Here is a 21,518-nt window from a genome sequence, read left to right on the forward strand (position 1 = left end):
CATTAGGTACCAGGGAATTAACAAATATTCCCTGTTTCTCGCGGCCTCTTGCAAGGACGGGTATTAATTTTCACACAAAACCCAGACATTCGCTCAGGAAAAAGAGAGCCACGTGAATTTTAAACTTAGGGGGCATAAAAATTCCCCCCCACATCTATTTTTTGTCTCTTCTCAGAATAAAAGTTAGATTTTTTACCTAAGAAAATTTCCTGCTGTACAGATTTTAAATTTGTAGTTGCCAACCCACATATTTCTAAGAGTGTTATAAAATTTTAGTCATAAAGCAAAAAAGGTATAATAAAGCCTCTTGTAAATAACAATAATCTTGGGAACTTGAAATAATATTAGGCCCCGGTGAGAAACATCTATTCTTGACCACATTTCCTAACTCTAAGGTACACCCCCAGAAATTATTGGAGGTGGTTTATTAAAATCACCAAGCCAATAGGTGCTGAGAAAAAGAATCTGGAGTGTGGAGTGTAAGATTGGATTTTAATGACCTCGTGGGCTCCCTTCGAGGATTCCTCTAGGAAGACATTACTGTGCTGCTATCTGCGGAAAAAGCTCACATCTGGGCTGTGCCTCATATTTACTGTGTAGCCATGGGCCGGTTACTTGACCTCTCTGAGCATCTTTTCCATATCTTTTTTTTAATTTTTTTTTTAACGTTTATTTATTTTTGAGACAGAGAGAGACAGAGCATGAACGGGGGAGGGTCAGAGAGAGAGGGAGACACAGAATCGGAAACAGGCTCCAGGCTCCGAGCGGTCAGCACAGAGCCTGACACGGGGCTCGAACTCACGGACCGTGAGATCATGACCTGAGCCGAAGCCGGCCGCTTAACCGACTGAGCCACCCAGGCGCCCCGGTTTCCATATCTTTAGGCATAGAAATAACAACGTCCACTTGTAAGTATGGTTGTTAGAGGTAAATGAGATAGGGGCGCCTGGGTGGCTCAGTTGGTTGAGCACCCAACTCTTGATTTCAGCTCAGGTCATGATCTCACAGATCCTGGGATCGAGCCCCTGGGATTGAGTCGGGCTCTGCACTGAGGGTGCGGATCCTGCTTGGGATTCTCCCTCTCCTCTTTCTGCCCCTGCCCCCCTCTCAAAATAAATAAACTTAAAAAAGAAAGAAAGAAAGAAAGAAAGAAAGAAAGAAAGAAAGAAAGAAAGAAAGAAAGAAGTAAATGAGATAAGATGAGTGGAAATGTCCAGCAGTGTGCCTGATTCAGTGTGTGCTCAGGAAGTCTGATATTTTCTTCACGGTAGCATGGACATCTAATTTAGAAAGTAAGAAAAGCAAGGAAGGATAAAAGAACTTAATTAATTTAGCGTCTTATTTTTAAGTAGTTAACAAAACGTAATATACGCGATCACAATGGTTAAGATAGGGCTTTTAGAGAAACTTAGGTTTAAATCCTGACTTGGCCCTTTAGTTACCTTGGGACTGTGGGCAGGTTACTTAAAGTTGTTAAGCTTCGGGCTCCTCATTTGTAAAAAGGGGCCTAACGTAGAAATACTGTGAGGATTTCCAGGTAAGGTCCTTGGTCTGTGGTGGTCATTATTTACACCATTATCTCATTATTATCATTATTATTAGCAATGCAGAACAGATCAAGACGCTTGAATGTTCATTTCTAGACTTCTTTGGTGCAAGTCCAGTAAGTTTACAAAAGGTCAAATGATATGATCTTGGCCTTCTGGCGGAACAGCTTTATCAGCCTCAAAAGTAACCTCTAAACTGTTTTCCAGATCACTGGAGGCCGGCCACATAGTATTTGGCTTCCGAGTCCTGGAATGATTGTCATCTTTGCAGACAGCTCCAGCCAGTCGAGTTGGGGACCCGGCGCACTCATTACCAAGCAAGCAAAGATTTACCAAGCAAATCTCCCGGCCCCTTGAGTAAAAAGGTGGGCAAGAAGTTAACCGATACGGTTTGAATCACAGGGAAATGTCTGTACTCACAAGAATCCATTCAATTCTGGTTGAATGTGAGCCTTGTATATGCTGAGAGAGATAAAAATGTGTATAGATTCAACCAAACTACTTAGGAGGGTAATAAAAGAAAAACTTTAGCATGATATGCAAATTAGGTAACCGATATGCAAATCATAAACCAAATCTCTTCTTGCTTTAGCAACAGTTAGGAATCGGCTCTACCAGTTACCTCCAAAGGAGATGGGGAAGAAAGTGTAACCTTCATTTGGTTCCGTGCAATGAAATTATCCATGTGTGAGGAGGAGAGGGGGGCAGAAAGTGGGTTCGAATGACTCTACTATGGGGCGCCTGGGTGACTCAGTCAGTTGAGCATCTAACTTCAGCAAAGGTCATGATCTCAAGGTTCGTGGGTTCGAGCCACACGTCGGGCTCTTGTGCGGGCTGAGAGCCCGGATTCTGTCTCCCTCTCTCTCCCCATCTCGCGCTCTATCATTCTCGAAAATAAATAAAACATTAAAACTAATTTTTTTTAATGACCCTTAGAAACAACGTCTTGGGAGAGAAGCAGTGGGGACTTTCTGCCCCCAGCCTGACCTTGTAACTCTCAACACCTGCTATCAAAAGTGAGTGGCAGCTCCTTTCTCAGAGTGGCTCTGACTTCCAGAGGATTCTGCATTCCACACTGGCTTTAGGTGTTTTGGAGGGATTGCTAACCCAGGCACCTCTCATTCATTGGAAGGCAGTGATACTCGTAAAATCTATCTTCTCTCTTTTTTGGAAAGGTAATTTTCTATCCACTTTCTTTTACAAGTATTTCCCGAGCCAGGCCCTGTGTGAGGCACTCATGGATGTTATTTCATTGAATGCCCCAGGACATAGGCACATCAGCCCCAAAAGACTAGTAGTATGTACCCCGGAGGGTATCCTGCTATATGGATCATAAAGACAACAAATGCAGAAACTGAGCAGAGAGGGGGTTGTGAAGATGTGTTTTGACTCCAAACTCATGTTTCTTCTCCAGACATTAAAGAAAAACCGAAAGAGAGTGGTATAGAGTGTCCTAAAGGAGGGCAGTATGATCTAATAGCAGGAATGTACTCATAAGACCCTTGGTGGGAGATGATGGATGAGGGAGGGTTAAAGACAGGAGAAGTTGCACCTGCTGGGAGCAACCAAACGAGATTCCTGGAGGAGGTGCATTCCAGAAGGCTAGATTAGCAGAAGTGAAAACATGCAAGGGACTTCCAGAACAGCGCATTGTAGAATCTGGCGATAGCGTAAGTTGTGGACGTTCTTCAGGGGTAGACTGAACGTGTATTGTACTGGTCAATTCTGTTGGTGAAGAAGGGTTTTCTAAAAGTAGGAAGGGGGCGCCTGGGTGGCTCAGTCGGTTAAGCGTCCGACTTCAGCTCAGGTCACGATCTCACGTTCCGTGACCTGATGGCTCAGAGCCTGGAGCCCGCTTCCGGTTCTGTGTCTCCCTCTCTCTCTGCCCCTCCCCCGTTCATGCTCTGTCTCTCTCTGTCTCAAAAATAAACGTTAAAAAAAAAAAATTAAAAAAAATAAAAGTAGGAAGGGAAGCAGTGCGGTCAGAGCTGTCCTTTAGGAAGACTAATCTGGAGCCGTGTATAGGAACAAGCCAGCTGGGGCACACAGGAGGCCAGAAAAGTCATCAGAAGGTGGGGCAGGGGCCCGAATGAGGATGGAGGAGGGACCAGCCACGACTGACTTGCCTTCACCAGCTTTCCAGAACACAGCACTGGGCCTAGTACTAAATTGGTTCTCGGTGTAGAAGGTTGGAGGCCCGAGAGGAAAAGACACTGGGATTGAGGGAAGGAAGAAGGGAGGAGAGATGGGGGGGGGGGGTGTAGTATTAGATACAGCGCCCATTAGGACTTTGGGAACTTGTAATGAACATTTCCAGCTTGTAAATGTCAACCCCCAAACAAAACGAGTACATGTAAAAAACTGATTAAAATCAAGTAAGATCTGTTGTCTAGTTCATTGTACTCTGCCAGTGTCAGTTCCCTGGTTTTAATAATCTTGGAGAAGGCTGCCCAGAGGAACATGGGACTTCTCCGTACATTTTTTGCAACTTCTTGCAAGTCCGTAATCAGTTAAAATAAAGGTTTGTTGTTTTTTGGGTTTTTTGGGTTTTTTTGCGAAAGTCAGCACACAGTATACATTTTCGCCCCCTTGTTCTCTCTCTCAGACAGCTGTCCTTGTGCTTTGCAGTTTACCAGGCTGCGCTAGAATAGGGTGACCTGGGGGGGTTGGGACTGCCTTGGGTAGCTGTCCCAGTCTCAGGGACATGCCCCTTAATCTCTGACATTCCTCAAAACCCTGTACCACCCTAATCTCCCAAAAGAGTTGTTATTTTTTTCTAGATGTATCAAAGTTCACAAGTTTTCCGTTTCAAAGCCTTTCTTATTCTGTGACCCAGGGCAACAAAAGAGCGGCGGGAGGGGCGGGGGGGGGGACGGGGAATGTTATACTTCTATTCACATTTTATTCCACATTTTTTGTATCTTAGGGTTGTTCAAATCATTGTACATTATTCTCTAAATGCTCTGTAGGTCTTTATTCTTTCCTGATTCTCTTTTACATCCCTGTGATAATTTCAGTCCCCTTCTTTGCCACACGGAACCCACTCTTCTGCAAAACTCTTAGTATGCTATAAATTCCTACTTAACCATCTCCTATTTTTAAGACTCCCTGATTATATGATGAAAACAAGCATATTCATGTAACATGCTTGGAACAGTGCTGGTGTCACATTAGTACTTAATAAATTATAGATAATATGGGGCGCCTGGGTGGCTCAGTCAGTTAAGCATCCGACTTCTGCTCAGGTCATGATCCCGTGGTTCATGAGTTCGAGCCCCACGTGGGGCTCTGTGCTGACAGCTCGGAGCCTGAAGCCCGCTTCGGAATCTGTGACTCCCCCTCTCTCTCTGTCCCCTCCCCAGCTCATGCTCTGTCTCAGTCTCTCAAAAAATAAATAAACGTTAAAAAAATTTTTTTTAATTATAGATAATATCAGTAAGTTTTATTTGCCACCTCTCCTTAATGTCTTTTAGATGTGTGATTTTTTTTTTTTTTAAAAAAAGACAAGCTGCCACATGCCATGCCTCATTTGGATGATTCTGGAGTCTTGGAAGTTTGACTAACCTTTGGTCTCCTCCAAATTACCTTGAGAGCCTCTTTGGAGGTTCTAGAAGGGAAGCACAGGTACTGCTATCCCTTGGTCAAAGAACGGTCCTCCTCTATCAGGGAAGGCCGTCCTCCTCCACCAGGTGCATATGGAGTGGTGAGGGAGGACAGGGGCACCCACCTAGCCAGCCAGATCAGCTGGATCGACGCTGGCCGTCAGTGGGGTGACCGATGTCGCAGCCAGATCGCCCTCACGTCTCAGAAGTGTGATTTTTTAAAAAATTCTTTAGCTTACACTTTTAATTTTTATTTTTGGTGTTATTAAATATTTTGCTTTGTTTTAAGTCTAATGAAAGGAAAGTAAGGAAAGATAGAAAATACCAGAACACAAAGAAAATACCAGAGCAATCTCTCATATTTAAAATTAGTTTTTAGAAAAAAGCACTTAAAAAATCCCCCAATCTTTAATACCTACTGTCTCGAAGCCATCTCCCAAAAAGATGTGGTGTACCTCTATTAGTCTCTAGTCTACTAGTCTATACTTAGTAATTATTCTAACTTAGAGCAAATTGGCTTAAACAAACAAATAAAAATCTGAGTCATCCTATTTGAAAACCAGACCTTCCATGTTTATTTATAGCATTCAAGCCTTGCTGCCGAGGGATTATGTTTACTGTAGAGTCAACGAATTCTCATTTTCTTGGACCACTTTGGAGGAGGGGGCCACTCATTGGAAGAGTGAGGCATTTCCAAAGTTAACTGGGAGGGAGGGAAGTCTCTTATAACCAAAGCAAGAACTTAGCACCCACATGAACCACAGGAAGGGGACCCATCTTGCATCTGCCAACACCGCTCAAGGGAGGGGTGTTAAAATGGCTCCTCCACATGGAGAGAGGCTGGAACTGAGCACCTAAGAAATTGTGACAATTCTTTGGAGCTGAGGAGTAGACATTTATATTAGTCTTCTCAGGCTGCCATACCATGATTCCACAGGTCAGATAGTTTAAGCAATGTTCATTTTCTCACAATTCTTGGAGGCTAGAAGTCCGAGATCATGGTGGCAGCACATTCAGGTGTGGTGAAAGCTCTCTTCCTGGCTTGTAGATGGTCACCAGCAAGACTATGTCCTTACGTGGTCTTTCCACTGTGTATGCACTTGGGGACAGAAAAGAAAGAGGTGGTTCTCTGGTGTCTCTTCTTATAAGGACACTAGTCATATGGAATCCTTAGGACTTTGTTGAAACTTAATTACTTCCTTAGACACCTGACCTCTAAATGCAGCCACATTGGGAGTTAGAGCTTCAACATCTGAACTTGAAGTGGGGGGGACACAGTCAGTTCACAACAACATCCTAGGACCCTGTGTGGAGCAAGTAACCTGCAAGCCATCACTAAACATCGTGACATCTTCATGGTCATGGGCCAAGGGAAGAAGATATCCCCTCTCTGCAGTCCCTCAAGGCTCTAAGTTCTTGTTCTGTGGTGAGAGGCACATCTGGGTAGGATCTGAAAGTTACTCTTTAAAAAACATGTTACATTTAACCGTTATCTGTAAACCTCTGGATTTATTTCTCTTCTGCTCTTCCCTGGTACATGTAAAGTCTGTTCTGAGCTCCCTTATCTGCATTCAGATCAACCAGGAGAAGGGGACTGTGGTTGCCCTTGGGCTAGAGATCTGAGCAATGAAACACTGGCTTCCCGGAGTTATCACACATGGTCACCATGGGGGGTGACACTTAGGGACCCAAGTGAGCCCCATCTGTAGCAACTCCCTTTAGGTCAAATCCCCAAGGTTCAGAGGTTATTAATTTATTTTTTAATTTTTTTAATGTTTATTTTTGAGAGAGAGAGAGAGAGAGAGAGAGAGAGCAAGAGAGAGTGGGGGAGGGGCAGAGAGAGAGGGAGACACAGAATCTGAAGGAGGCTCCAGGCTCTGAGCTGTCAGCAGAACGTCCAACGCGGAGCTCGAACTCACCAACTATGAGATCATGACCTGAGCCAAAGTCAGACACTTAACTGACTGAGCCACCCAGGTGCCCTTAGAGGTTATTAACTTAGTGAGTTCGGAAGTATCTCCACAATGCCTCACTTTTCTACTGTTATTTCTACATTTATTTCCCTTGGGCTTAGTATCTCAGACTGTGACCTTTTTTAGAGACAAGTGTTTACAGAGGTAGTCAAGTTAAAATGAGGTCATTAGAGTGGGGTCTAATCCAATATGACTGGTGTCCTTGTAAAAGGGGGGAAATTTGGACGCGGAGAGACACATGCGGGGAATATGATGTAAAGACGTGCACCTAGGGCAACACCGTGTGAAGACTGGTCTATGATAGCAGAAGCCAAGAAAGTACCAGAAGCTGGGCAAAGGCATGAAACAGATGCTTCCCTAGCACCAGGGGCCATGGCCTTGCCAACATCCTGACCTCAGACTTCTGGCCTGCAGAACTATCAGACAATACATTGCTGTTGTCTAAGCCAGCCAGCCTGTGGCACTTTGTTACCACAGCTCCAGAAATACTTCGGTGAAACAGGTTGAGTCAGACTCTCATTAGCATTTGATTCTCCAGACCTTGCTTCATTCGTTGCATTATTAGCCACTGATCATCTGGGATGTTTATGGTTGACTTAAGCGCTCCAGTCTTCCAAAGGGGAAAGATTGAACAGGGCCAGGTGAGCGTTTCCAGAAGAACTGCCCTGAAAATATTGATTGCAAGGTAGTGAGGGAGGGTGCCAAGACAAAATTATAAAGAGGGCAAAAATGACAGGAATGGAGATCAGGGTTGCCAAGCTTTAGAGAGGGAGGGAAAGGGTGTGACTATAACGAAGTCTAGGGAGTAATGGCAGAGCAGTCTTGTGGCTTGATGGCTGTAGTGGTCCCACAAATCTGTACATGGAATCAAATATAATAGAACCATGCCCACACGTACCCCAAAAATAAGTCTGCTCGAAAGCTGGCGAAATCCAACCAACATCTGCAGGCTAGTTAGACTTATTGTTCTAACATCAATTTCCTGTAGTTATGTAAGATGTTAGTTATCATTGGAGGAAGTAGGCTGATGGGTACACAGGGCCTCTCTGTCGTATTTTTGTAATTTTTATGTGAGTCTGTAATAATTTCAAAATAATAAATGTTTTTACTAAAAAGAGAACTTGGCGGGGAGACAGGAGACAGAGATTTTATTACCTTCATTTCTACTCCCCACATGGCCTCAGCCTTTGACCTCGGTGGTCCCACTTTAAGCAGCCATTAAATTATTGTCGTAGAATGCGAATATTTGAATAATCCCAACCAGTTTTGAAGAACAGATTTCAAGGGCAGAGAGAAGAAAATATTAAGCATGTACTGTGGAACTTTTCAGAATTTCAGTTCTTCATATAACAGTGATTTAACCCTCTCTAATAATTTCTGCTCTAATTTGAACCCTGCTAAGTAGTTGACAATAATATAAAAATGCGACTCTCTTGGAACTGTGACACAGAGGCACTCCAAAGTGATCTCGTGTTTAGTCAGCTGTCAGTTGGCAGGGGCTGTTGTGATCCAGTGCAGATTATCTCTGATCCTGTACGGGCATTATTTTTAATTTTTAAAAAATGAAATAATTGACTCTGATAAGCGGTTCCAGACTTAGTCATTAGGATTTTTTAAATTTCTCCCTGGTGTTTCTTTAGAGATCTCATCAGGTCTAGTGCTCTCCAGTACAATTTTCAGGCAATATTCATACATTCTGTTTTCAAGATTTATTTTTAAAATGATGGTACTTAAGATACTTGGTAACTGAATAAACAAGGTACAGAACAGAATTATGGATGGTCATATTTCTGTGTGAGATATATGTGCGTGGGAACGTGCTCATTGCATTTATTTTAATATATGCGTGGAAAGAATCTTAGAGAACAGACTCTATGCTGTTAACAGTGCTTATCTCTGAAGGAGCAAAATTGCAGGAGACTCGTTTTCTAAGGCATATGTTTCCATAATATTTAATAAATAAAGATTAAATTATATGTGATGCCCTTCCCAATCATACTGGCCAACAATATGCATATATTGATCTCATTCCTACATCACTACACACACACACACACACACACACACACACACACACAGAATTAGCATTATTATATATACTATATATAATAGAATTATTAGCATGTCACTAACCCTGAAATAATGATGCATGGAAAGTTTAGGTTACAGAGGGAAATCTTAGGCATCGTCCTTCTTGTCTCTTGCGTTTTAATCCAGCCTAACCTAGCCATACATCTCAAGGCTGCTGGTCCATTATACCCTGTTCTTAACCCTTTGACCTCTTCTTTTTTTTTTTTTTTAAGTTTATTTATTTTTGAGAGAGACAGAGATAGTGTGAGTGGGGAGGGGCAGAGAAAGAGGGAGAGAGAGAAGTCCAAATAGCGTCCATACACAGAGCCGGAGGCGGGGCTCGAACTCACGAAACCATGAGATCCTGATCTGAGCTGAAACCAAGAGTCAGATGCCTAACCGACTGAGCCACCCACGTGCCCCACCTTTGACCTCTCCTCTGTCTGCCTCAGAACAAACACTGATTCTAACACTACCTTCCATCTCCCCTCTGATCCTAGGTGCTTGGTTTGTTGTGTTTGAACCTTAGCTTATTTCACTCCTATGGCACAGAGACCTTGTGGGAATTCTTCCCCCTGACACCATTTCTCCCAATCCCTCAGCCCATCTGTTCTGCTAGCAATGGCCAGGGCAAAAGATGTCTAGCAGCATGGATAAACTGTGAGGAAGAAGAACATATCTAAGTGTTAAGCAGCCTGGCAAACATGCAGAGAAACAGAAAATGACCATTCTTGGAGAAAGCATAACCAAAGCATGGTAATTTATGGGAAAGAATTAAGGACGTCAAGAAGAAAGAATAAGAGGTCGCTGCCTATACATCCATGTTTAACACACACGTATTTAGGTCTAAGAATGAGAGGGAGACCTCGAGTTGTCCATGAACTATGGAAAGGGGAAGGCAACAAGCACAATGTGTCACCGATCTCCCAAGTAGGGGAAGTGTGGAAAAGGAGCACGTGCTACCTTTGCAGATAAAGCATGGCAGGAGGGGAAGGGTCGCACCCTGAGAAGGTGTCTCAGGGTAGCAGGCAAGGACTGTGTCATGCTGAGAAGTTGGCCCTGTGGGGACCACCAACCTAAGACAGAGGATAAATTTGTTGACAGTCTGGGATCCCTTCTACTGAAACCTTCTCCAGCATATATACAGAATTGAGTCAAAAGTTAAGACACAATCATGAAGAAAAGCCTCAGCCCTTACTCTGTGGGAAAAGCCAGAGATGAGTTCATTAACTATCAGCAATAGCATGGTGAGGGGACCACAGCTCTGAAACATTCATGAGTCATAAACTTGAACTCTGATGAGAATCATTGCCCTTTCCCCCAGAAAACGCGTCTATACACATTCACGCAGATGTTTGCATAGTCTCAGGGATCTAAAGAACCCTGTTCAAGAACTGTCAAGTCGTTAAATTTCCTTGGAAAAGGTTAAAACTCAGTGGGAAAACAGAAAGTTCTTAGTGTGGAATTTAGAATACGTAAGAAAAATCCGGGGGCTGGGGGGATAGGAAAATTAATAACAAAATGGAAGCCAAGATTAATAGGCTTAGTAAAATAGCAAAAGCTCTTTGGACCAGAATTTAAGCAGAAAAACTATCTAGTAAAGCTGCATGTTGCTTCAAAGGAACAATAAAAAGACCCCATGGGTCAGCGATGGGAGCAGGAAAGCTATCTGCTATGAAACAAAGAGACGAGTGGGAAGAAGGTTGGCTGACTGTGCAAACACCCAAAACACAAATTAAAATGACAAAAAGAAACGGCCAGTTTACCCAAGAGAACACAATGGAGATTGCAGGTAATTGAGCTAAAATCCGAAAAATAAAAGCCAGAAATGAGATGCAAACCGTAAGATGCAAACAAAGAACTGTACAAAGTTCTTCAAGTATAGAAAGCATGAGAGATAGTTACAGGGATGTTGGCCTTTCAAATTGCTTTTTAATAAATGCTGATTTAAAAATCTCTTAACAAGTTGTAACTGCATAGAAATTGAGTTTGCAAAGTTCCTAGCCATCAATAACAATAACAATATCAATGACAATGATATAACAGTAATAGTCACAGTATTACCAATATGTCACAGGCATGAAGCACAAGCCCTAGGCATGAAACTTTGTTTTCATTCATTCATTCCATCAACACCAATTGTCGGAGCATTTTCGTGGACATCTGAAATTAGTAAACCCATATAAAGTACTCACTAATTAGCAGCTATTAATATTGTTATCAGTGTTTCCGCTTGCCTAGCATTCATTTCTCCTGTTGGGGTGAGTCCCTTTCCCAAAACCCTTTGGAGATCATGCTCAGTTCCATGGATTGGATGGGACTGACCTCTGCTCCTAGTTTCTAGAAGGTCTCCTGACCCTGATTAAGGCAGTCAAAGTAGTACATTCTCAGCCATAGCAATGAACTCATGGATGGACCTGTGCCCCAAGCAGACCAACGAAAACCCTTGTTGGGGTATCTGTTGATATGTTCTCTAAGGCACAGAATACTAAAGATCAGATAAGCCTAGAGCAAACACAGTCATCCTGGTCCCTACAAAGGCAGAACCTGTCTAAAACTAAAAAGAGAAATCACCCCAAAGGACAAAGTTGGAGTCTAGGGACACAGCTAGGATAAAACTACCCACCTCTGTCCCTATCCTAAAGTTACATGACCCAGTGATTCCTTTCTCTTGTATACGTTAGTATGAATTGCATTTCTATAGCTTGCAACTCAGAGTCCTGGCCAAAAGTGCCTGCTATGTGCATACTATATGCTGGAGAAACATTGGGGTCTAAGACAGATGAGGACTCTTCCTCATGCAGCCCAGAGTCCACTAAGGAAGCCTGCAATAAACAATTCATTACAAATGTATTAGGAGGGGTGCCTGGGTGACTCAGTCGATTGGGCGTCTGGCTTCAGCTCAGGGTGTGATCTCACAGTCCGTGAGTTCGAGCCCCACGTCAGGCTCCGTGCTGACAGCTCAGAGCCTGGATCCTGCTTCAGATTCTGTGTCTCCCTCTTTCTCTGACCCTTCCTTGCTTGCACTCTGTCTCTCTCTCCCTCAAAAGAAGTAAACATTAAAAAAATGTAAAACACAAATGTATTAGGAGTTATAGGGAGCAGCTCAGGTGTCCAAGGCTCAAGTTTAATAATAGGTGCATCGCACCTGGTCTGAGAGCTCAAGGAAGACTTCCCCAACGAAGAGACACTTACTCTGAAACATAAAGGTTCAAAAGGAGTACCTCTGGTTGAAGCAGATAACACCAAAATAATAATAATAATAATAACAACAATAATGATAATAATAAATTAATAATAAAAACAAAAACAAAATACAGAAAATCCTTGAGCAAAATTCTTACTCCATACATTATATAAAAGGAAACTTTGAGTTGACTAGTAGAACAGGCAATATCAAAAGTGCAAAGTCAAGGATACACATTATATAGAGATCAAGCCATCTATGGATTTTTCTGAAATGCAAAATATATCAATTTCTGTAAACAATGAGAAATTCTATATAAAGGAGCCAACTAAAGAAGTGTAGAAGTCTTCATGAACGTACAATGTCAAAGATGATCTCTGTGATGGGTTTCTGGGGACCTGACATTATCAAGGCCATTTAGAGAGTAGAATGGTAATCTGCCGAAGGGTTGATGCATTAGACGTTCTGAGGACTAAAAATTACATTAGTGGCCTTAGAGAAGTCATGTAAGCTTTTAGGCATTAATTTTTCTTATCTAGAAAAGTTGTAACTAGATGATTTCTAAGAGCTCTTGCACTAGTCAAATCCTATGATGTGTCTCCAGTCCAGCTTGTCAAAGCTTAATTTTGACATATCGAAGTATCATTCAGATACCAACCAAGGGTTCACTTGCCCAAGTTCCTACTCCACCAGGGCCTTTTCACAGACTATTCTTTACTTGGAGGATTGTAATCTATCTAGAGAACTTGACTTTTAAAGAAAGATAGGAGCTCAAGTCCACGTTTCACATTGTAGAGTGTAGAATGTTGACAAGGTGCGATGGTTTTCAAAATCAAACCGCGTTCCCAAAGCTATTCACAGAAATGTGTCTGGATTGAGAAACGATAGGAAATGAAATTAAACACATGAAGGTATAAATATACAAGAATGTATCTGGCTTCAAAACAAACATCGCAGGTAGGCATGGTCTCTTTCAAAGAAGTCCTGTGGGAGATGATAACCTCATCCCAGACATGTGCTCAGCCATACACAAGGTATTTTTGGAAATTACTTCTATTGAATTGCCTTTAAAGACATTGGCTGTTCTTTTGACTGCCCTTAATAGTGATTAAATTTGCCCTTGTGACGACTTTTGAAAACGATGGAAAGGTACTTAGCTCTACATCAGGTGAATAAAGTGGATAATCAAGCTGTGACATTCCACGTTGACCTGAAACATGAAACAGTGAGTTTTGTCCCCTCAAACGGACTCGAGGGCAATTCCCAATACGATCTAAAAAGAGTAAAGTCTTGAGCGATGATATATCTAGAGAATAAGTGTGTCTCCTCCTAGGATGACCACTCAAGTACAAGTTCTGGGCCTACTGACACAGAGATCATCCCTTGTTCCCATCTTATACAAAGTTGAATACGTATAGAATTGCACAAGTGGACCCCTGCACTAACTCTCTGTGAATTCATCCTTCCAAAATAGTTCAGAGCCTGCAACATGAGCCATGCCCTGTATACAACCGGCACTCGAAGAATAAACACCATTGCTAATCTCAAAGCAGGACAGAAGCAAATAATAACTGAAGCTCATCCTTGAGTTTTCATTCCTTTCGTGGGACCCCAAAAAGCGAGCGCCTGACAATGGGCAGGGACAACAGCATGAAGATTCAAGACTACAGCGATGGGGCTTTCAAGAAATTAAACTTAATTTCTGAACAACATTTTGAAAATTTAATAGAATCCAACAAACCATTGCATGCTCAAGAGACGAGAAAAGTTTCTTAAATTCTATTTGGAGTATTATCTTTGAATAAATCCACACCTTCATATTACCCCTAAACCTCAAACCAAAGCTCTATAAGAATTTAAGAAATCTAGACTATTGTCTTTCCTACATGCTTACTGCCACCATTTGTAACTCTTTACAATTAAATTAGTCACATTCAAATCCCACATTAGTTCTCAATCCATTTTTACCCCTGGGAGAAGAGATGCTTTGTCAGTTTAAATCATTGTAAAAAGTCAAAGAAACCTATTAGCACTAATAAAAAATAATCTATTTTAGTATCTGAGCTCTCCCACCTTACATAGGAAAGACTCAAAAGGGTAGCGGGAACACAAATACCCTCAATGATTTTAAACGCTGAAGATGCTTGGGGGAAAAAATATCTCGTAATATACATTACCTTTTTGCAGAATCCGTGTGTACACTGTGGTAAATTTTTTAAAATACTGAAAAATGGAAGAAGACAAAAGAACAGTTAAGATGACCGTATGTTACCACTAGCATAATATCCCAATAAAACGCTACACACATTTATTCTGGCAACTATCTTTAATTTCCACTTAAGAGAATTTAAATGCCCTCAAATAGAATTTACTCCAGGTCAGAAGCCATCTAAAAATGTTTCTCTGAATTTAACCTTTGTTACTAATATTGAAGCCAACATCACTCTCGAGGCAAATACGGTAGGCGCCAATAAACGAAAGGGTTTTTTCCTAAGACAAAGGAAAACTCATTTTACTTGATCCATTTAATAAAGTAGCCTAACACAAAATTGTGACTGCATCAGCAAATCCATTTGCCCAATTCTCTGTTAAAAGATTAGGGATATGTCGTTTCAGGGTGTAAATTCTGCAAGGGAGCTTGTCCTGCTCTACTTGTGTGGAATTGATTTGAGCCAAAAAAGATTTTACAAGACCAACATTCTCATATTTTCTGGGTCAGCACAATCTCATAGAGTAGAGTGGTCCCAGAGGCATGGGCCGACATCTCCAAGAACCTAAATATGGCCACTGGGGAATGGGTCTCTTTCAGTTGACATTTCCAGGATTCCATTGTTCCATCTCATTCCCATCCTTAAGTTCATGTAAGAAAAAAACAATGCATTTCTAGAACAAAGACTGAGGCTCTTCTCTTCTTGCTTGATGTGCTTCTACCATTAAACACTGAAATCATCTTGCATATTTTCACCATTCACATGTTTTCTCCATCTCTAATCAACTGACAAATATTAGTTGAGGCTACCGTGTGGACCTATAGAAAATGGCCATGGCCTCTGCTGGATTTCAGATCTGGTTGGGCAGAGAGATGGCATGTGGGAAAGGAAGGCAAAGCCCATAAGTGAGTGTTCATTGGTGGGGGTCAGACTGCATGCTTTGGGGGAACTAAGAGATAAGGGACATGCTTGGGAGCTGTACTGTCAAGCGAGCAAGGAAAGTGGTCTTCGTAGAGGGCTACGGATGAATGTCAAGCTGGTAAGATAGCATGTTCAAACCCCATGACTGTCACTTGCTTGCAGAGTGTTGGTCAGGCTAGCTAGCTCCCTTCTCGAAACGTGTCCTCAGCTGTATAAAGAGGATAAGAACCTGGCATCTTCATGGCTCATTGCAAGGACGGGTAGTAGTTATGCTGAGCCATGAGTCATTATTTAGGAGAAAGGGCTTGATCAGGGCTTTGACTGATGGACAGGATTTCGTTAAGCAAGAGGGAGAAAAATATTTTTTTTTTTACGTTTTATTTTATATTTGAGAGAGAGAGGGAGAAAGAGAGACAGAGCACGCGCAGGGGAGGGGCAGAGAGACAGAGACGGAATCTGAAGCAGGCTCCAGGCTCTGAGCTGTCAGCACGGAGCCTGATGCAAGGCTCAAACTCACAAGCAGTGAGATCATGACCTGAGCCAAAGTCAGATGCTTAATGGACTGAGCCACCCAGGGCCCCAAGGGAGAGAAAATTTCAGAACAGGGAGTGACATGTGAACCAACTCAGAGGCAGAAATGATGCAGTTTAGACACAAACACTACTGAAATTTTCAAGCTTTGTAGCAACTTACACTAGGAACACATAGTCTCATAAAATGAATATCTCACACATTTAATCAGAGGAAGAATACAGATTCCTGCTCCTGTTTCCTTGGAGATTCTGATTCAGTAGGTCTCTGGAGATAGCCAGAAATCTGCATGTTAAAACACATTCATGTATTTTGATCAACTTTGGAGGCCCACTAAGCCAATGCATTGATGTCGTGTCTCGTTTTTTTAACACGCTAACACTCCAGCTGTTTCGTGATTCTATGAAAGCACATTTTAAAGAATGTGTTCTTGAAGTATAGTGGATGAAAGCACATTTTGACATAAATTGTTGGATGTTAATTTAAAAACAATTGTTAACTCAAGGCTGCATATTCTCGAGACAGAGTCTGCAATGGCTCAGAAGTAGTTGGCACGCACAGAAGAATCCCAGAATTTTGGTAGTGGCATGAGATACACGTCACCATTTCACAGATACAAAAACCGGGACCCAAAGGAATTCAATGACTTGTAGTAGCTGTAATATCAGAGACGCTGGATGAGAAAGAGCCTGGGCTTTCATTTTGCATAAGCAGTTAAGAAATCCGATATTGTTCAGCGTGCAAGGAAGCGTTTGGCCAACAGAAGACCGTAAGCCTGCAGCCTTGCTGAAAAGCGGCTCTGCTCCTGCAGGTGCAAAGGCAAGGTCTTGAAATGCATTAAAGAAAACGGATATTGATTTCACTTGGACTCAACCAAAGGTGTGTAAAATATCTCGGCGGACAAACGAGTGGCCTTACAGTGCACCTTGCGATGCATGAGAATCTGCAGCCTGAGTTCACTGTAAGAAGGCAGCACGATTTCACCCACCCCTCCCCAGGTAAAGTCAAAACCGGACAGACTCTTATCTAATTTTTGGAATTGAGTAGAATTTTGTTATTTGCTATTTGTTGTGATTACATCTAGTTCTTTCTTGATAGTCAGCTAAAGCTTTAAGATGCATTGCTTCACTTTTTTTTGTAATTCATGACAAATTTATTTTTTTAATTTAATTGTCTTAATTTACATCCAAATTAGTTAGCATCTTGTGCACCAATGATTTCAGGAGTAGATTCCTTAGTGCCCCTTCCCCATTTAGCCCATCCCCCCTCCCACAGCCCCTCCAGTAGCCCTCTGTTTGTTCTCCATATTTATGAGGCTCTTATGCTTTGTCTCCCTCCCTGTTTTTATACTATTTTTGTCTCCCTTCCCTTACATTCATCTGTTTTGTCTCTTAAAGTCCTCATAGGAGTGAAGTCATATGATATTTGTCTTTCTCTGACTAATTTCACTTAGTATAATACCCTCCAGTTCCATCCATGTAGTTGCAAATGGCAAGATTTCATTCCTTTTGATTGCCGAGTAATACTCCATTGTGTGTGTGTGTGTCTGTGTGTGTGTGTGTGTGTGTGTGTGTGTACCACATCTTCTTTATCCATTCATCCATTGATGGACACTTGGGCTCTTCCCATACTTTGGCTATTGTTGATAGTGCTGCTATAAACATGGGGGTGCATGTGTCCCTTTGAAAGAGCACACCTGTATCCCCTGGATAAATGCCTATTAGTGCAATTGCTGGGGCGTAGGGTAGTTCTATTTTTAGTTTTTTGAGGAACCTCCATCCTGTTTTCCAGGGTGGCTGCACCAGCTTGCATTCCCATAGGCGGACTCTTATTGACCAGGCATAACCAAACCTAAATTCAGCCCTCGCAACAGCACAACAAGGGACTTCGGCAATTCCATACATCTAAGTAAAAAACAAGCTTTCGTAATACTGAACACTCCATCCCACAAGTCGGGTTTGCTTTGGGCATTTGTATTTGGTCCGTGATCTTGCTTGGGACATTTACTCAGCCCAGTTCAGAATTTGATTGCAAATGTGTGTCTTACCTATATCCTAAAACGTTAACTCGTCCTCTACCCACTTGTGGTTTATAACTACCCACAATTGGAATGTTCTATGAACTGCTTAATTTCTAGGATAAGTATGTGCAAGGGTTTTACTTACCTTAGCCTTCTGAATGGTGTCTCTTTTGAGAATAGGGTGACTTTGCTAGACTCGAGCCCTAGTCTTACTCACTTTTAACCTCTCTGGCGCCCAGCGGTAGTAAAGGCTGGTTAAGTTTCATTAGATCGCACTCGCCTCTAAAATTTAGACAAATGTGTATCACTTATGTCAGCCAGAAACGCAGGAGTTATTCTTGACATCTACCAATTTCTCTCTCACACCTCAAATCCAGTTCATCACTGAACTGGAATCCAGTTCACTGAGCTCAAATCCAGTTCATCCAGTTCATGTGCCCCGTGAATCCCTCTAACATCTACTTCTCTCACCATCTCTGGGTCTAATTTACTGATGCCCAGTAAGACACTGAAGTTTGGGGACATTTACGTACAGACACATTCTTGGAAACTGCTCTAATGGCAAACATGACAAGTTACTGGGGGTGCCTGGGTGGCTCGGTTGAGTGTGCAACTTTGGCTCAGGTCATGATCTAGCAGTTTGTGGGTTCAAGCCCTGCGTCGGGCTCTGTGCTGACAGCTTGGAGCCTGGAGCCTGCTTCACATTCTGTGTCTCCTTTTCTCTCTGCCCCACCCCTGCTTGTACTCTCTCTCTCTGTCTGTCTCAAAAATAAATAAATAAACACTTAAAAATAAGATAATTAATCACCAACTGTCAAACCAGGGTTCTTATATCTTGGCAGTAACTGGGTCTCCGCAACTAAGTTTTTCTTTGGACAGCACAAGAAGGAAGGAATTGTTCTGGAAAAGAGGGGACTTTAAGAAAGGGCAGGTTTTACATCTGTGCCAGTTTTTATCAGTGGGGAAAAGAGGTTTAATCTGCTCCATTACCAGCTTTCCTGTCCTTAGTGGGGTTACCCTACCCTTGCCATAATTACTGAATATTTAAGCCTCCCTTTTCCAGGGACTACGTTCCTCTTGAACCTATTTGCTCATTTCAGTGGTTGTCAACCCAGCTGTGCACTGAATGGCCTGGTAAAACTTTCTAGAAACACTGCTGTCTAACCCAGTGAGCCTGTGGTAGGAGGCGGGGTTCGTAGAGCTCTGTGTTTTTTAAAAACTGTATCCCAGAGTCCTAACCTCTAGGTAGGGCTGAGGATTACTCTTTTCATATGTCAAGGGTCTCTTGAATATTTTTTTCTAGCCAAAATGGAAGAGAGGCTTGACAGAATAGAAAGAAGTAAAAGGGAAGAGCAGAACCGGCATTGGAGGAAAGATGGCAAACAGGAAGGAGAAAGGGTAAGGTTTCACTTAGACTCCCAGAGGATTCCATCACCCAAAGAAAGGGCTTCAGCATGAGGCAGGCGTGGGGTGGCACCTTGTCTCAGCCGGGCAAGGATAGCCCGGACCGGAGGCTGGCACTTCCGAACCCCAGCCCGTTGCTTTTTTACTTCGAGGGTTTTGAAGCATAAACCAAGCAAGCTTCAATCTGATTCCAGCTCCGGCGGGGCCAGGGGACACAGATATTGGGGGCAGGTGGTTCTATATTGCAAGCTTGGGCTCTGGAAACCCAGAAAGTTCTAGTCCCTCTTGTGCTCTCTTGGAGCTGGGGTCACAGTCCATCCACCTGAGTCAGGAGGATCTAGGAGCCTACAGGTTAGGAGTCCGTGCCTGGGCCGGGAAGCAGATGCATCCATGGCAGCTGTGTCCCTAGGGTGAGCCATCACATGGAGCGAAGCTCAGGACTGTCTCAGGAGGAGCTTGCCTTGTAAGTCTCCGCTCACGCCGGCACCGCGACTAGCCTGGAGCACCCCGGCCAGGTCTCCCAGGCTATCCCCACAGTAGACCGATGTACTTGAAGAACATCAACAATCAATGTGAAGCAAACTGAGATGGCTTGAAAAACCCTGCGCCGCTAAGAAGTTAACCGAATGTTAGAATGTAGAGCCGCGAACGTGCCTTTCTTTGACTCTGCCGCCTGAAGATAAAATGCGATTGATGAGTTAACGTTGGAAGATCTTTTCTCCTTAAACGGCATTTAAAATCGATGAACATAATAGAAATCTAAATGATTTCGATTTACGGGAAACAAATGTCTTGACTTTCTGTTGGCATACGTTGAGATGATTTTCCATTAAAGGTGTTGGACGTCTATTAACCCATTCGCATGATCTTCTCCTGTCCCCTTGTGGCCAAAGGAGGACATTTGAGAGCCAGCTGCCTGGGGGTAGACCTTCTCCATGGCACAAAACCGAGCAGGGAGGGGGGAAGGAAGCTAGTGCTCCCATCTTATTCGGATAGCACCCAATCTAGACCATGCCATGCCTAAGACACCTCAATTATTTGATAAGCTTATAATTAGTCTTCACTTACCTGCAGAGACATAAAGCCTGGAGATGACCTTTAGCATCCAGGAAAGAAAATTTGAGGAGATAGCACCCCCTGCTGGTAGAACTGATTATCACCAGAATTTAAGGTCCGCGCCAAAGGAATGGTCGGTAAGATGTTCATCAGCTGAGGCATGGTTAATATGAAACATTCGTGCAGAACTGTGACTCCTTCCAACAGGCCCTCTGATAGTTCCAGAACTTCGTCTTACCCTTCTTTAACATTTGGCCCAATATGTTCTTCATCTTTACGCAGTCACCACTTCCTTTCTTTTCTGTAACCTAAGTACTCTTAAGAGTAAAACTATGTGATGCCTTTGGATGCCAATCTCCTGCTACATTTAGTCTTTTCTTCTTCCAGGTTAAGACAAACACCATCATTTCTTATTCTTTCTTTGTAGATTTTCTTGTTTTTTCCAAAATTCACTTTTCAGAGACCTGTCCTGCTGTCAAAAAAGAACGTTCACCAATACCGTGGAAATCTCTAGCCTAGATCTAGAACAGTAAAGCCCTCCCCTTCAATGGGGGGGAGGAACGAAATACAAATACAGTTGAGTTCAGTTCTTGAAATGCTCCGAGACCACACGGAGCAAGGCTCAAGACTGCAAGACGTCACGTCTTGGTTGTCCAAATCCTGTGGAAAACCTCACCATTGTTTGGTTCCTGGCTGTTGCCAGCTTCACATTCAGGGTTCCCTCCTCTTTGGTTAACACTGTTTGTCCAGCTGAGTGTTTTGTGGCGTCCCTCGGCTACCTGAAGACCCAGTGATGGCACCACCCTTTCCTGCCCCTTGTGAGCCCTGTCTGTGGTGTCCACAGTTTGTTCCTCTGATATCCACTCCCACCAGACTTAAAACCATCCACCAGGGTCCCAGCCACCCTTCTAATGCCATACAGAAATATACAACATGAACAATATCCAAAAAAGATCAAACTGTTCAAAATCTTCTTCTCTTCCCAGATAAAATCACC

This window comes from Lynx canadensis, chromosome C1, assembly GCF_007474595.2.
Source record: "Lynx canadensis isolate LIC74 chromosome C1, mLynCan4.pri.v2, whole genome shotgun sequence".
In the NCBI taxonomy this organism is placed as follows: domain Eukaryota; kingdom Metazoa; phylum Chordata; class Mammalia; order Carnivora; family Felidae; genus Lynx; species Lynx canadensis.